The sequence below is a fragment of the Anas platyrhynchos genome, chromosome 18, assembly GCF_047663525.1.
Source record: "Anas platyrhynchos isolate ZD024472 breed Pekin duck chromosome 18, IASCAAS_PekinDuck_T2T, whole genome shotgun sequence".
Lineage (NCBI taxonomy): Eukaryota > Metazoa > Chordata > Aves > Anseriformes > Anatidae > Anas > Anas platyrhynchos.
Window position 1 is genome coordinate 8,758,015 of NC_092604.1, and position 17,303 is coordinate 8,775,317.

The 17,303-nt window shown below is 54.7% G+C and overlaps 1 long non-coding RNA gene across 1 annotated transcript; it reads right to left on the bottom strand.

Moving 5' to 3' along the window:
* Positions 1-248: 248 nt before the first annotated feature.
* Positions 249-12,660, bottom strand: LOC113845484 (uncharacterized). The gene is made up of 3 exons (XR_003501075.3): positions 10,483-12,660; positions 3,855-3,910; positions 249-2,412 (listed from the first exon to the last, which is right to left on the bottom strand). It is a non-coding gene; the product is annotated as an uncharacterized lncRNA (long non-coding RNA).
* Positions 12,661-17,303: the final 4,643 nt, after the last annotated feature.

Consider the following 17,303-nt stretch of genomic DNA (forward strand, 5'->3'; position numbering starts at 1 on the left):
GGGATCAGGTGCTGCAGGAGGAGCTCAGGAGTTAACTCCCGGCACCACACCTGCTCGCACCAGTGAGGTGCCAGTCACATCCCATCACATCCCAGAGAATAAATCAAGGAAATGCCACGTCCTCTGAAAAAGCCAAACTGCAGGCAAAGCAGTGATCAGCTCCCTGGTCTGTAGCCTTAAAAAATAAATTAATTAGTGTTATGTTGCTGTCATTGTGGAGGAAGCCTCTTGTGATCCGTCCCCGAGACAGGCTTTCCTTGCTCCCTAGTGGGTGGGAAAGGCCGTGCTGCAGGCAGCCCCATCACACTCCCATCTTTGGGGTTTTCATTCCCCAGGATTATCTGTGAATATTTTAAAGCAAACAGGATGTGCACGCTTCAATTTAACCCAAAGCAACAGACTCTTGCTAGAAAGAAGTGGGCCCAAGGAAGGGAGATGTTGCTCCGGATGGAGCAGGAGGAGGGCTGCAACTCACCCTGGCCCCTGTTCCTCCTCGCTCCTCTGTGGGTTTCCAACTTGGACAATAATAAAGTGCATTTTCTAGCAGAGAGCAAAAGTGTATTGGAAAGTGAGGGTCTGGGGGTGATTTAACGGCAGTTTTCTGCACCATTTGTGTTGCAAAGGGCCTGATCTTCCTCTTCCTCACCCTGGTGGGAGCCAGGCGTTGCTCCAGGGAAAACCGTGGGCCTGTTTCTGCTGTCGTTTACACTTACATAAATCAGGAATTTACTCAGTTGAAATAAGTGGAACTGCACCAGTATAAAACCAGTGTGAGATCAGAATTACAGTGTCATAAAAGCAGCATGAGATTAGAATCAGCCTCAGTATATTACAGGGATGGTTTGAGGAAAGCCTAGGGAAATTAGTAATATTGGAATTGGAAAAAGAATTTAAAAAAAAAAAGGCATGTGATTTCCTGATGATTTGGGAAATCAAATCCTCAAGGCCAGCACTCGGGTTCCTTCCTCCTGCTGAGATGCCTGTACTGGTGAGCAGCTCTGCCAGAATGGTGCTCCTTTATTATTCCTCTGCTGGGTGTAGCAGCTGTGAGACGCTTGGTATGAAGATGCCGTATAAAAATAAATGGAATTGAATTAGGGAAACAACTGAAGTCATTTCTTCTCTGTCCTCACATTAATCCATTTAGGCTGATTCTTTGGGTGCTCCGAGGGGGATTTGCATTATGGCCCTGTCGGTATCCACAAGCCCATCCTCTCCTCTGAAATGAGCCCTGGCACCTCCTAATTTGATGTCTTTTTATTATCCTCACCCTTCCTGCATGGAGACTTTAAGGGGATTTCTGCAGGACAGCCGGCTTCCCCGGCAGCTTGGATTAAGCTGCAATTTGCTCCAAATCGCAACGAGTGACAAGGTCCTAATGAGATTTTGGGGACGTGAATTCAGGGAAGGGAAAACAAATGCTGTCTTCGAGATGAAATAACGACGCGTAAGGCCCGGGGTATAACGAGGAGCATATCAGTGGCAATTTGGTTTGTTAATGGAGCCTGTGCGTCGATATGAGGCGGCGAGCGCGCTCAGAGCAGTCACAGCGATTCCGGCATCACTGACCGGGCAGAGGCTGGGACAGCATCCCAACCCCATGCGGGTTCTGCTGCCCTAAAATTCTTCCTCGTGTTTCCAGGAGGATGAATCCCAGAAAGTCCCAGGGCCCGTGCTGTAAGTAGGTCAGCCCGGATGCTCCTGGCCGCACTCTCGCATGGCCCTGCGGTTTCCGTGCCCTGCGGCGAGGATGCAGAGCGAGCAGCCAGCAGCACGAGGAGGGGGGCAAACCCTGCACCCCCCCTGCAGGCACTGTGGAGGGGATTTGGTGGCACAAATGGTTGTACAAATACGGGCAGGGATGGCCCAGGCTCCTGCCATGATACCCATGGGCTCCCCATCAGGCTGAGCGTGCTGAGGGACACTTGGAGAGCTGCTCTGGGCTATATCCCTGCTTTCCTCCTGCTGAGCCTGTCAGGGCACACTGGGGTGTTCCCACAAACAAGATGACTTTGCCAAGTCTTCCTTGCATTATCCCAGGGAAATCAACATCTCTACCTGAAGGGCACAAACAGTTTGCCCTTTGGCAATGGCGAGGTGCCCTGCTTGTCTTAGCTTGGGGATAGCACTGCTTGGGGACTGGCTGCGGGCACTGCTGCTGCTTTTCCTCTTCTGTGTTGGTAAAGACCAGAGGCCTCTCTGAATTATTTGTGAAGAGGTAGGAAACCCCACAGTCATGCTCAGAGCAGGGTAGCCCCAAGGTAGAAGGTCCCATCCTGCCGGGTCTGCTGCAAGGAATGAAATGTGGCTCTGCCCCGCTGCATGAGCCGCACAGTTCTCCTCCTCCTCCTCCTCCTCTGCAGTCCAGGGGTTCCTCTGATCCAGCTCCGATTTCAGCTAGCTGGAATTTCCCTGCAGAAAAAAAAAAAAACTCCAGCAGAAAATTCCCACTTGGCTCGCGTGGTGCCTGCTGTCACATCCCACTGTCACCCTGCGTCGTTCCCCGTGGGGCTGTGGTTTGCTTTCGCAGGGCGATGCCCACCCAGACCATTTTCACCCCCCTCCTCAGCACCAGGGGCTCCAGGATGCGGCCGGGGTTTCAGATCCCTGGCTGCTGACACTGCACAGCTCGACAAGAGAGATGCATTGCCATTCCTCTCCCAAAATCCTGCAGGATCAGGTGCAGGATCAGTCCCCAGCGGTGCTGTGGAGCCCTGGGTGCTTCAATGCCACCGCTGCGGGTGCCAAGCAGCGCAGGTAACATCCTCTCTTGGCTGTCTGGGCACATCTGTTCTTAATGCAGCTCCAAGAGGCTTTGGATACCACCTTCGTGCACACCGCAGAAATGCAGTTAATCCAGCCACCGTGTTCTAGGAAATATTATCATCTTAAGTAAAATTTAAGAAATTGAGGAAATTACAAAAGTACAAATCCAGAGGTAACGGCATCCATACAAGGTCCTGCATGAGCGGCTGGCAGGAGCACTCGCTGAGATTCACCAGCACTCCCTGCTTCTTTTGTAATATTTCTGTTCCTTTTTAAGGTTGTATTTGATTCCGGATTTTCCCCACCTGGCACTATCCTTGGTGTTGGAGTTGCTCCAGACTTGTCCTAGGCTTTTGGAAACAAAGCAGATTTTACAACTGGGAAAGATGCCGTGCAGCTCTTCTCACGTCGCTGTGGAGGACATGGGAAGGCAATAACCAGGACAGTTTTATTTCCCTTGACCCCTTTTTCTCAAGGATCAATAGCTGCAGAGGTTTTTGCCAGACGAGCCCCCATGAAGTATACCTTGGCTTCAAATCGGATCTCCCCAAGCTGAGGACTGGCTCGTGCTCAGTGCCTCGGCAGGCAGTGAGTCTGGAGCTGGTTTAGACGTGGTTCTAGGCTTTGTACAGCTCCAGGTGGCTCTGATTGAAAGGCTGGTTTTGGCACTGACAGTGGGTGATCGTTCCCCAGCACAGCCCAAACACCTCTGCGGCACGGGCAGCACCCCCGGTGCGGTGCCAGCCCTCGGGGCTCCACAGGAGCCCAGCATCTTGTACCCATCTCCCTGATTTATCCAACATTTCGCTGACGCTCCAGTTTCTCCATCAAGTGTTCCAGCTTCAGTAGGAGATGGCGTTAAATAAAAGCACTTTGAAAGCCAGGGGGGAAAAAAGAAGCGATGGGACCAGAGTGGGAAACGCACCCATGTGCGGAGCGAGCCCCAGGCGCATGGCAGCTGGCAGAGCTTGGCAGCACCCAGCTGCACCCATGGGCCCACTACTGCCACTGCTCCCCAAAGACAATATTTGTTCCTTTGGGTGTACACACTTGGTTTACAGCACTGACAAGGCTTTTTACTGACTTACCAACAAGCGGAGCCCTGTGTGCAGCCGATCCGGGGCAACGGGAGATGCTGGGCTTGCTGCGGAAACAAAATACAAAATAAAACATTATTACAAATAATAATGCTGCTTGGGAGCTGCACTACACGAGAGCTCAGCATTGTGATTATTGCTTCATTACAGGGCTCTCTCCTGCTAAATCTTTTCTGTTATTAAAGCCGGCTCAATAGGGTCCTGATCCCCGGCTGAAACATCAATATTACTAATAAATAGAAATAACAAGTGAGGTAAAGGGCCAGACAAGAATGACCTGCTTTATGAATTAATGTAGTGAAATCTGGCCGTTTTCCTATACCCTTTATATACTACAGGCACACATACGAACTTCATACCCATTTATTGGACATCGGTGCACTGAAATAAAGCCCGAGCAGTGCTGTAACCTAATTACCGACTTGCTACAAGGTGCCAGGGAAAAAGTCGGGAGCACACATTGCACACACCCCTGTGGCATTCAGAAACACTCGCTGTTTCTCTCACTGGGTGAAATCACCTCTTTCAGCCAGGCTTGTTCTCAAAGATCCCCTCCCGGCCCCGAAGTGGAGAGCGGAGCAAGCGGCTGCAGGGTGTGAGGTGCTCCGGATGGAGCCGGGGCTCCTCGCTAGGGGAATTTTGGCTCCATTTTCAGCTCCCCGCGTGGTGTTTGGGCTTTGTTAAGGAGCAGGACAGGGGGGATTGTGGATGGGAGATGGGCAATTCGACCCATCTCTGCCCGAGGGTGAGCGTATTCCCCATGCACACGAGTGCATGTGCCCGTGGCTATATATAGCCCTCTGTATTTGTCTCTATATGTACGTATGCAATATATCCCTCTGTATTTGTCTCTATATGTACATATACAATATATCTTTCTACATGTGTCTCTGTGTGTACACACACAATCTATCTCTCTGGATTTGTCTCTGTATGTACCTACACACATATCCAGACAGACACGGAGAGGGACCACGTGCGCTTCCCTGTCCACCCGTAATTCTGCCCTGTGATTTTGGTATCCCGGGGGATTATTATAGGGAGGGGTGAAGCCATCGTGGCCATGCTGTGCTATGTGATATGGCACCATCGTCACAGCAATGGGGTACCCAGGCACAGCGGGCTGGATCCGGCTCCCAGGGATGCCAGCTGCACCGGCTTTACACCACCGTGGCAGCAAGAGGGGTCCGGCCCCTTCTCCCAGACAGAGACACGGCGTTGCCTCCATAATTTATAAGCTATTCAAAATTTATCGCTGCCAACAAACTCCGACTACGGAAGGGTTTTAAATCCTTGTTAAGTATTAAAGTGGAAATACCCGTGCGAACACGGCGGGCGGGCAGCGGGGAGGGGGCAGCCGGGTGCCCCCTGCCCACCCACCACCGAGCCTGAGCAGTGCCCCCACAACACAGGACCCGCTGGGACTCCTTTTATTTTTTTATCCCATCCTTTTATCTTTATTTTTTCCTTTTTTTTTTCCTTTCTATTCCCTTTCCTCCTCTGCCATTTTGCCAGGCAAGGGAGCCCCGGGTCAGGAGCAGGTCGGGGGCCAGCCATGCCCCCCCCTGCTGCCCCCTCCCCAGGACAGAGCCCCCCGGGCTGACAGAGCCATACAAGCCCTTGTCACCCGCCAGTGACGAATCGGCCCGGGCTGACACCGAGGGATGGAGGAGGCTCTTCCCGTGCTGCTGTAGGGACGAATCGGGCCCCGGGGGGCTGAGGGGTGCGGGTGGTGGCACCGGGCAGGACAGCGAGGTGGGGCTCAGGTGGCCGAGCCAGGGACACCCTGAGCCGGGGATGGTGTTTGGGGTCCGGGTGGGGGCAAATTTAATAAGTCCTACGGCGGCCTCCTCCCGGAGCTCGGCTTAATGGGATGCCAGAGACGACAGGGTTGCCTCTATCTGCTCATTCCCCGGGCCTGGGGAACCATCCATCTTGCTCTAACCCTATTTTAAAAAAATATAAAAGGAAAGAAAAGGAGGGGGTGGGGGAGAAAGAAAAATGATAAATCTGTTCAGGGCTTTTGTTTGCCTGTGATTCCTGTAAAGGACAAAAAAAATTGAAATAAAAGCCAGGCCCATTTTTCCCCCGCTCGGTGTTGCCATGGGATAGAAAGCCCCCCGGTCTCAGGAGTGCAGTGCCTTTGGGGAGGGAAGAAAAAAAAAAAAAACTCATTAACGTTATGAGTTGCATCTGTTCCTCGGGTCTGGGTCACTTCCAGCCCGCCAGCTCTCCCGTTGCCTGCCTCCCCCCTCTGCGTGCATTCCCATCGCTAGCTCCTTTGGCCACCCGTGCCCTCAGCAAGCAAAGGGGAGCCCTGCACCCCCCGCTCAGGCTCCCACACCACAGCCACCGTGTTGTTTGCTGGGCAGGAGCAAGATGCAGGGGCTGTGAGCATCTCTGCAAGGGGAGATGTTCATCCCAGCTTGTGCCTGTGCTGGCAGGGGAGGGAATTCACGTTTTGGTGACACCGTGGGCAGCAGGAGCTGGAGGAGATGATGCAGGACGCCTGTCCTCGCTATCTCCTGCTGAGTCCACAGTGCAAACCCTTCTCCGAGCTCCCTCACCGTGCACTCCAGGCTCCTGGGCTCTCCCCACTTCACAGCAAGAGACAATACAGCCAGAAGCAGGGCAGGGAGCAGGGGATTTTCTTACCCGGCGGTGACTCCGATCTACCCAGCTCTCGTTTCCAGGCTATTTATAAATGAAGCTCCAGGCTCGTGGTGTGCGCCGAGCCCCAGCACCGCGTGCACGGCTTCCCCCAGCCGCTGCTGGAAGAGCTTTTGGGATGGATCCTGTGCCATGCCCAGCTGTGCCGTGCCATGCCAAGCTGTGCCGTGCCATGCCACACCGTGTCACCCTGACTAGGGACACCCTTGGCAAGGCCAGGACTCAGCATGGGCTTGCAACCATGGGGAGGCATCCACCTGGTGCTGACGGCGCCGTCGAATTCTTCACTGGGAAGCCAAGCAGCAGCTGTGCCTGCAAGCCACGAGGAGAAGCACGCACAAAAAGCCTGTTCTGCACACTCTGGGGATCATTGGGTAACACCGAGGCTCGCAGGTATCGGTTTGCTGGATTATGTGCAAAAGGTTTCACGGTCTTTATTATAAACACTATAAATAGGTTTGTGGTTCTTCTTTGAGTTGGAGAACAAAAGGCTGTTTCATTATCATTAAACTTGCGTTTGAGCTGCTCTGTGACTGGGTGTCTGGCTTTTTATTGCAAGCCAGGACTTTCAAAAGCTCCTTAAATGTTAATGTCACCTTTAAAACAACAGCGGTGAGGCCTTTGATCAGCAGAGCCAGTCACTTCTTGCATCTGAAGTCAGAACCAGCCACTGACTGATCTCGGGATTTTAATATTTCCCCCTTCCCCTGCTGACCCCCGACAGCAGGAGAGAAGCTGGGCTTTGATCACACCTGATTTTTTAGCCATCGCAAGGACCTGTGGCTTAAAGCAGACATTCAGAGCTGGGTTTCCACGGCTCAATGCAATGGAGGAGAGCAGGGCACGGCTGCCCCAGCCAGCCAGCACACAGCTGGTCCTGCAAGTCACCCGGCCACGCTGTCCCTGCAACAGGTTTGGGGACAGGAGAGGGGTCCTGTCCACCCCAGGTATTGTGGACGTGCAAAATCCCCCAGGAGATAGGGTCTGGGCCACCAGCAGCATCCCCAAGTCTTCTCTGCAGATGCATCCCTGCAACTTAGAGGCCAGGGATGGATAGGACCACCTCAAAACCTTTCCATCCTCATGGCACCAGCATTTCCCTTCACCAAAAATCCACACCGAGACTTGCTCAGCATCACCCACTGCCCTTGTCCCCGTCCCCTCTGCTCTTTGACTCCGGCTGCCCTGTGCATGCCGACGCTCCTGGCCACCACCTCTGCTGTGCCTGCGTTTGTCGAGCCGGGGAAAGGGTCACACACACTGCTCCGAGAGCAGGAGGGAGCCCAGCGCCCGAGGAAAGCACATTTCAGGTTCGATTAATGCCATCCACAGCAAAGGCGGGTGTGCGGGTGCCGGTTCGGGTACAAGGATATGTTTGCAGAGATAAGTGTGAGTGTAACCTGATGACACAAGTTGCCTGCTTTCAAATGTCAGGCAAAGTTCATGCAGCCCATGTGAAACGAGTTAAAATTTAACAGAAATCTGCAAAGTGTTGCGTTGTAATTGAATCCATGATGCGGACGGGAAGCGTGTTCAGACACATCCCAAATTTGCCCGAACCGTAATATTCTCCTTGAAAAAGGCCGATTTCAGGGAGGCTGCTGCTGCTAGATGCGTGTGCACCCCCCCTCCTTCCCCTTTCTGAGGGAGAAAGCTCGGCCTGAAAACTTCTGAGTCATTCTGCATCGGTTTTGATGTGTCAAAATCGCTTTAAAAATCCCAGCCGAAGCAGCAGCAAGGAGAGCTCAGCTCAGGCACACGCAGACGAATGCAAAGAGCTGCAAAGCTGCAGCACGCCAGGCTCCACGCCGTGCCCAGCGCTCCTCTCAGCTGCACCCTCACCCTCGGGAGGAAAAAGGCTTTTTGGCTTCTCGACGGGGCGATGTGGCTTTGTGTTGTTTTTCCTCTTTGCTGGCTGCTAATTCTCCCTTTGTCCTGGCGTGGTGGGGTGCAAGCTGCTTAGGGCTTTAGAAATGGAAAGTTGCTCTCTTGGTTTTGTGCTCCATTTCCATGGCGGTGGCAGCAAGCTCCAAGCTCAGCCCCGCTCCCGCTGCAGCCCTCCCTGGTCCTGGGGCCAAGCAGGCAGCGGAGGCCAGATGGGAGCAGCACGTCCCACCCTTGGGCTCACACGGGGTGCCAAGACCCTCTCTTAATTGCTCCCCCTTCTCTTAATTGGGCAGATTTTTTTTCTTTTTTTTTTTTTTCTCCCTTTTTCCTATACCTTGGGAGCCAAATCCAGCTCAGGTCCTGCGGCACAGACCTGAGCACCAGCCACAGAAACCGCCACAGCACAGCAAGGTGGAGGGCACAGGAGTGATGAGCACCGTGCTCCGGCTCACCTGGAGGTTTTTTCCCCTGTATTTTCCATTTAGGGAGTTTGTTGCACCACCATATTGACAGAATTGAGAAGAAAAAATAAGTTAATGCCTGTCGCAGGCTGGACTAACCGAAGGCAGCAGTGGCACGGCCACTGGGAGCCGGGTTTGGGAAGCAGCTGCTCCCTCCCCAGCACCACTCTGCCCACACAGCATCCCCATGGGATGGCTCTGGGTTATCCCCTGCCCCTCACGGGCAGATTAAACCTCGGTGCTCCCTTTTGATGCTGATGGTGTGCTTCTTGCTGTCCCTGCCGTCTCCCCGCGGGGCGCAGGAGGCTCGCAGGAAAGCTGGAGGTACGACAGACCCTTGTGCGCTCTACTCTGCAAGGGCTTTTCATAAGAGAGCTAAAAACAAATTTAGCACTTAATGCTCTGAAGAGTAAACACTTAAATGCCCTATCATCTGCCCAAGTGCTTTGTTTATTATTCAGGGAAGCCAAACTGAAGCCGTTTTCCATGGAGATGTAGTACCTCCTTCAGATTAGCCTGCCTAATTAGATCCTGGTTGCACGGCGCTTTGCTCGCCAAGAGGTGCTGATGAGGGGAGGGCGAAAAACTGCTCCCAGGTGCTGAGCCCTGGCTCTGGCTGCCTGGGCACCCCGGGGTGCTGGGCACCATTTGGGGACAGCCTGGGAGGACAGGGAGGCTGAGCATCCCCAGCTCTGGGCCAGCCCTGGAGGGGACGGGGACAATCCCCAGCCACCAGCCGAGGATGCCTGCAGGTACAAACTGGACCTCAGGCAAGGGGTGGAAGCTTTCCATGAGCTATTTGTCCCTGGGCTTAAAATGAGGAGGGAAGAAGCCGGTCGAGGTACTAAGCAGTGGCAATTGCCACTCTTGAATGGTGGCTGCCGTGAGCGGTACTCCCCGAAGCATAAAAACTCCGGCCTCCCATTTATAAGCCATTAAAGCTGTTACATCCCATAATGGACATCCTCAGGTGAAGGAGACAAACAACGGAAAATGCTGAAACGCGGCCGCCAAGCTAGACACAATAACAGGCACGGCACAAGAAGGATATGACACGGGGAGACAAACAGGAGCAGAATTTATGTCACCGGAGATTACAAGGGCATCGTATATCACCGACGGAGACGGGCTGCGAGCACCAGCGCGAGGAAAGGCCTAACCTTTCGGGGAAAAACCTCCGAGCAACAACAACGGGCAAGGAAAAGAGCAGAGCCACGTCCCTCGGCAGCGTGTGTGCTTGGAGGGCTCGGGAGCAAAGGGAAGGAGATGCAAAAATCACGCGTGGCCACCTGTGCGGTGTGATAACACTCACTGATCCCGGGCTTTTAATGGCAAAAAGGATGGGAAGTGTTTAATGAGGAGCAGGCATCCGTGCCGTGACATGATGGTTGCTTGGGTTGGCACTCCCTGGTCAGAAAGTGAGTGTTTTGGCCCCAAAATGTTAACCATGTTGTTTTTTTCCATGCCCATCACATGCTGCCACCCCAACACCCCAAAGCACTGAGCAGCTCCATAGGCAGGCTTTGGCTGAAGGGTTTGGCGAGGGGAAGGCAAAGGCTGAACACATCTAACCCCAAAACCTGCCACGAATCCTAGCCTACCTGATGAGAAGGGTCACGAGCAATCGAGAACAGGTCCATCTCATGGCAGCCCACTTGGGAATGACTCTAAAAATGCCATCTGCCCCTGCTGAGCTAGTCTGGAGAGGAAGGTTTTATCAACAGCTCATGGGGATTGGCAGTTCCTGCATCATCTGTCTCACGTGCATCCGAAAATCCCGTAAATAGCCCTGACAATTCAGGAGCAGCAGAAGGGTGTTGCCCTTTGGTTGGATTTTGTGTGATGTGAGTACTTTGGACTTTGTTTAATGCCACAACGAACTGCCGGCTGCTTGTCTTCCAGCCCAGGACCTTATCTTATTGTTTGGAATGAATATTTGCATTCGTGCGATGTCTGCCCTGCTGCACGGCACCCCAGCCCAGCACCTCGGAACTGCTCCTGCAGGAATCCAAAGCCATCAGGAGAGGCTGGATATGGCCATTGCCATGCCATAGGCAGGCAAAGGGAGGAAATCCAAGCAATCTTTGCCTGTGGTCACAAAACAAGCCCAGTTTCCAATCATTTCTGGTGCAGAAATGATTGGAAACCTCTTCGCCCTCTTGCTCCGCTGTGCCTGCCGTGGAAGGCAGAGCCCCAGCAGCAGCCCGTGATGGAACGGGATTTAAGCATCAACCTAAAGCAGGGTGACTGCTGGAGAAACAGAGGAGTCCTGCAGGACTCGTCTGCTGGGCTGTAAGTCACCCGCAACTCCCAGCTCTCATTATTTCACTCCCAGCCAGTACACCAGCAGTCGTACTTCAGAGCGAAAACTGTCCTACTTTCAAAAAACGAAATGCAAGACGTGCTTCAGATCCCTATTGTCATGTACGTGTGCTTCAAGTCACATAGACCTCCCCCGGTTTGGAAGATTTCCCTCCGCTCCAGGCTTAGAGGAGCTGCACCAGGCACTTGCCCCAGAGCCATAAATTGCCAGCGAGGCAGGGGCAAGATTACTTCACTGCTGGATGAACTCACCGCTGGGGCATTTCGGCCTTTTGTTAAGTGCTCCCCTCCACAGGCTGGCTCTGTCACCGGCTCCGTGGGGATGGGACACCCTCAACCTCGGCATCACCAATAAAAAATGCACACAGCTCTCCCTCTTCGCCCAGAGGCCAGCGGCACGGTGAAGCCCCCGTCCTTCCCCCTCGCACGCGGAGATATTGCATTCATTCATCTCAGGGGCCGCAGCGTGCTCGCAGCCTGACAATATATTATGGTGATGTAGGTCTTCATTTCGCGCTGTCAGGGACTAGAACAACTGTATCTATTACCCGGGGGGGGCTAACGGGGCAGCTTTCCCTGAGCTCGGTGACCTGAGCCCAGGGGAATGTCACCAGGGGTCCCCTGCCCCTGTCCCCTGCCCCTGCCTGCGTGGCGCCAGGAGGAAGGGGCAGCAGCTGGTGGTCCTGGCATGGGATGGGCGCAGGGAGGCAGGAGATGGATGGCTCCAAGTGCTGCGAGCACAATGAAGCAATTCCACCCAGCGGAGGCTCATCAATCGCCGGGCTCCAGCGCGGCATCCCCGCCGCTTGGCCGCAGCTCGCCCAGGCGATAGCCCAGGTGTGTGGCTGTCATGGAGATAAAAGAGGCTTAATTAAGACCCAATAAGCTAAGTGATTTGTTATCTTGGTGCAATATATTACTCCAGCCTATCGATCCCAGAAATGCACATGTGTCCGAGGGCCTCTGACAAGGCTCCATCCCTCCCCGGCGAATACATGCCCGGCTCGCCAGCCCCGGCTGCTTGCTGCAGGCAGGGGTCAGGGGCAGCATCTCATTGCTTGTGTACGCACAGAAATATCAGGATTTGCTTCTCCCCAAGGAAGAAACATGGTGATGCTCAGCTTTGCCTGAAGCCCAGCACCAGCAGTGAGCATGGCACGAGAGCTTGGTGTGCTGGGACAAGGGTTTTATGCCTTGCCCTTGTGGAAACTCCAGCAGCCTTGGAGGCTTCTCTTGAAAGCTCCTCTACTTTTCTGCTCCCAAAGCTGACCTGTGCCGTGTGTATTAAAGGGAAATGGCCACCACACCACGAGCCCTCCTAAATCTGCTCGAAGCTGAGCTTAAGGATAACATTCCCTGGTGGTACCACTTGCAAGTCTGTGTTACCTGCAAGCAGCAGGGCCACATCGGGACCGTCCTGTTCAGCATTACCTTGGCAGCTACTCAGGAAGGGTGGGTGGGACAGACACTGGAGCAGGAGCAGGTCTGGAAAGTGAGAAAAAAGCCAGTTTCCATAAACCAGCCAGAGGTTGTGTCCCTGTCCCCAGCAGGCTGATGTCCCCCGAGCACTCGTGACCGTGGCATTTCAAACCAGCCAGCACTGTGCTTCCCCCGAGCTCCCAAAATGCTCCCTTCCCAGCCGAAATCAAACCATTTATTTTTCAAAACTTTCAGGCAGGGGAGTGAGGGGGAGAGGGAGGGGAAACCAATTCATTTAACATTCAAAATGTTAAACCGCTCAAGAAGTTCTTTGATCTTTTGAGGTTTTGCTGCAAAGGGAACACCCTTTCCCCATTGGTTTACTGAGTCACGCTTATTACTTCAATGCAGAAATATCCTTTATGTCAAGTGTATAAATATCCAGCTCTAAGCCTCAGAAGCCTTTTCCTTTTTCCCTTTTTGTGTCTGTCTGTTTTTCTCTTTCTTTTTTTTTGCAGAAGCAAGTTTCATTCTCTCCTGGAGCTGCCTGCACTCTCTCGCAGTCGCGGTGCATCCAGGGCTCCCCAGCAGGAAAGCTGGGTGCTGTGCGGGGGTGCCCTGCTCCCTGGGGAGCCCCCTGCCTGGTGCCATCCTCCCCAAACCTCCCAAAGCAAGGTAACAGGCTCCACGCAGCCCTGGGAAAGCAGACAGAAGGCAGGAGCGTGGAAAACAGTCGAAGATGGTAGAAGAGATTCGCAACGCAGCCGTGTTTCCTAGGAGGATCCCGGCACGCCCCTATTCACCAGGACGTGCATCTGCTGCGAGATGCTGCCTGCCCCCCCCAAATTCCGAGGAACGGTCGTAAAAAAGGGGCGTAAGCCCGCCGAGCCCCAGCTCTCCCACGTTTTCTGCCCGCACCGCTGGCAGCACCGGGCTGCGGCTGGGGTTCAAAGTGGCCACAGGTGCCGAGGAAGGCCCCCGGGGCAGAGCCGTGGCTGGCACGCGATGCCTTCAGCGCCCACGCGCCCGCCACCCGGACCTCCCGCAGCGGGGTCTGGAGCCAGGCTGCGGCTGCGCCTCCCCGGCCGCCCCGCGACTTGGCCTAGAGCTACGTCTGCCAAGGCCTTGCCTGTGCAAACAGCGGCGGTGGCGGGGCGAGCCGGGGCTTGAGGAGCGGCACTGGGGATGCAAAAATGCAGCCTGGTCCCCTCCCCAGAGCACCAGCCCCTGAGCTCCTGGGGTTGGGGGTCTGCGCTCCCCCCGATGCTGGGCTGAGCCATGGGGAGGGGGCCGGCACCCACCTGCCTTCTTTTGGCTTCCCGAGAGAGATGTCCAACACCAACAGGAGTGGGTTGGGCCATTAGGGTGCTGTGGGACATGTCAAATAATAAGTACGTGAAGTCGTGCCAAAACTTAGCAGGCCTGAATTTGCTTCACCAGCAAGGAAAGCCCCCAACAGGCAGCAAATCCCAGCCCTCAGCACCCAGCCAGGTGAAGCTGAGACCTTCCCAATGGCATCCCCAAAAAGGGACAGCTTTCCCACCTGGGCAGGCCAAGAGGGAGGCTTGGCTGCTACAGCTCAGTCAGGGATGTGCATTCACTGCCCGGGCACCACACGTCAGCACAGTAGAAATGCCCTCCCAAACATCAGTCCTCGTGCTGCTCGTGGCAATCCCGAGCCCTGGGAGCATCCCCAGCCCCTCACCCATCCCTGCCCATGCTGCTCATGCCCTCTGAATGGACCAAAATTGGGCAAAACCTCCGGGCTTTGCGCTCCCCAGCTGGGGCTGCCGGGGCTCCCAGACATCCCCATCACCGTGCCGGTGTTCGCTCTCATCCCGGCGCAGCGGCGGGCGCGTGCTTTCCTTTTTTTCCTTGCCTTCTCCCCATGAAGGAGGTCACACCCTCCGATTACCTAACAGCAGCCGGCTCTCGGCAAAGCAAACAAACTTGACATTCACATAACCTGCCGCGCTCTCTCCGGCAGGGATTATTAAGTCATTAGAGTCTGTTAGCAAATTTTCCCAAATACCTTTTGCTTCTTCCCAGGGGCACCTTGATGGTTAATGATCCCAAACTGCTGGCTGGGCTGAAATTCACCCACCCCAGTCCAGCGACCTGCTCCAGCCGTCTCCCCAGAGCTGGGGAGGGGGCATTTGGGGGCTACCCCCAAGGACATCCCCCCCTCCATGAGGATGCTCAGCTCCGAGGACCCCCCCAAGCAGCAGAGAGCAGCCCAAGCGAGGGGAGGGGTGGATGCAGCAGCCCAGGGAGGGCAGGGGAAGGAGAGAGGAGCCCCCCCAAGGAGGGAGGTGACCCCCATCCTCCCTCGGTAACACACACCCGCTTTTCTCCTTCGCTGAGCTGGCAGCCCAGGGCGATATTTCTAACAGGCAAGTGTATTGCCTAACTGGAGACAGAATAAAAAATAATCATAAAAAACCAGTCAGGCAGGCCAGTTCAGTGGAGAGGAGATAGGTTTCACCCACCTGCAGCTGACTTGCCCTCTCGTTCTCAGGCTGAACAGCGTGTACATCAACAGCCTGATGATATGCAGTTTGGTAACACACGGCAGCGTGCCGGCCGTGCCCTTCCCCGGGCCCTACAGCCCTGAGAACGAGCAGCCCTGACCTGAAACCCACCGCTGGGTTTTGCAGCAGGGATTTGCACCCCAGAGGAGGAGGATTCCCCCAGGAGAGGGGCTGCGTCCCCCCGTCCAGCCACCTGCACTTGGCACGGTGCTGCGGGAGGCGAGGAGCTCGCGGGTATTGCCGGCATCTGCTGCTGGGGAGGCTCTGCCAGCACACACCGAGGTTTCTGCAGCCCAGGGGCTTGGCAAGAGGGAGCCAGGAGCTGGGGAGCAGCCGGTGCCCAGGGGCTCGCATGGCACAGCTTGTGTCTCCGTCTCACCCACCTCCCGGGTTTTACCTCTGCTGTAGAAGCGAGCTCTGAAGGAAAGACCCTGGCCTTCCCATCTTTTAGCCCCATGACTTTGAAAGCAATCCTGCACCTTTAAAAGGATCCGAGATCGATTCGATAATTACGAAACCTTCATCTATTGCTATCGATATCAGTAAAACCAGCAATAACAATAAACCAAGCGCTACCAGACAGCACCTTCGGGTAGCTCTGTGCAGAAGCACGCTTTGTTTGGCTGAGCCACAGGCGAGCACCGCGCACTCCCCATGAAACCTGCAGCCTCCAGAGCCTTCCAGCAGCCCCAGCGAGGCTGTGATTTCCACCCCGAGCCATCGCTCTTTTTGCTGCCCCAGAGACCCACGTATGAGCAGTATTTTTCAGGAGGGAGTCGCCCAGGTATGACGGATGCTAGGTGCGGTGTGCGCAGTAACCCCGTCCCCGCATTCCTCGAGCTGCCTGCAGCCACGGGGGGGAACACCCACACCCACCCGTCCCACCACCAGTCGGGCAGGTCCCCAGCCCCTGCTGCTTTTTTTTTTAGGCCCATCTTTGCTGCAGCACCGAGTCCCCGAGGTTATGGCACACATGAGAGGGAGAAAGAGCCTCTCCCTGCTCTCCGCCACCACCAGCGCTAAGGCATCGGAGGGTGATGAGGGAAACGGGCGGTGCTGGGATGGGGATACAGAGATGTGTCGGCAGCGATCACCTTCACCACGGAAAACCCTCTGATTTCCCAGGCAAATGGAAGCACTGAGGTGCTTTCGGCAGACGCCGGCCCTGCCTTTCCTTAAAAACCTCTCCCCCCATCGCTGCGGGCGCGGAGCTCAGACGGGGTCTGTGGCCGCGGGGGCGGCCGGGAACACCCTCGCCCTGGGAGCCGGCTGCGAGGTCGGCAAAGCGAGCCCCGTGCAGGTTCCCACCTCCACACCCCAGCCTGAGGCTGCCTGCACCAGCAGCCAGGGAAGCAGCAGCCCCTCAAAGCACGGCCCCGTGTCCCCAGTTTGGTGGCAGGGGGCACCCAGGACACCCCCCAGCCCCAAGAGGCAGGAGGGACCCGGCGTGGGAACCGTGCGCCTCGCCAAAAAGTGCTCGTGGAAGGCGGTTTGTCCCATCAGCCTGTTTGCTTCCAAAATAAATCTCCCTCTGAGGCAGGTAAATCTCAGGCGGAATCTGTGAGATACCCTAATGTGGCATTAAGCTGAAGTTAAGGTTATATTCCTCCAGGGATGCCAGATGGGATTTGCTTTCCTTGAAGACAGGACACGTATTTCAACTCTAATGGGTTGATGGAGCCCCTTTTATCTTGTAAATATGAATGAGGAAGGGGGAGCTATTAAATAAATGGAGGGGTTTTACCTGAACCTTTTTCCCTGTCATTGGTTTGGACGGTGTTAAAGACCTTTGTTTTCTCAGTGGAGAACTCGCTCAATCATTCAGAAAGGGAACTAAATGCCTTTTGAGAACATAACCTTTATTTTCCAGATAAATGGTTCACTCAGAGCAATTTGCATGTGGAAAGCTAGTGTATAGCACAGTAAAAAAAAATAAAAAATTATATTTAAAACCCAATAGCAATGTAGGTCATGATACAAACATCTACTGCTGAGACGTCTTCTCTGGGGCTGGGAAGTTAGGGAGCTCAAGGCAATTAGGAAGGATGGGAAGGTTTTGTGCAGCAGCTCTGCTTAGGGTTGAGATGGATGAGCGAACTAATCTTCGTCGTCCAGATAAGAGGGGGTGGGCGCTGTGCAGGTACAGCTGA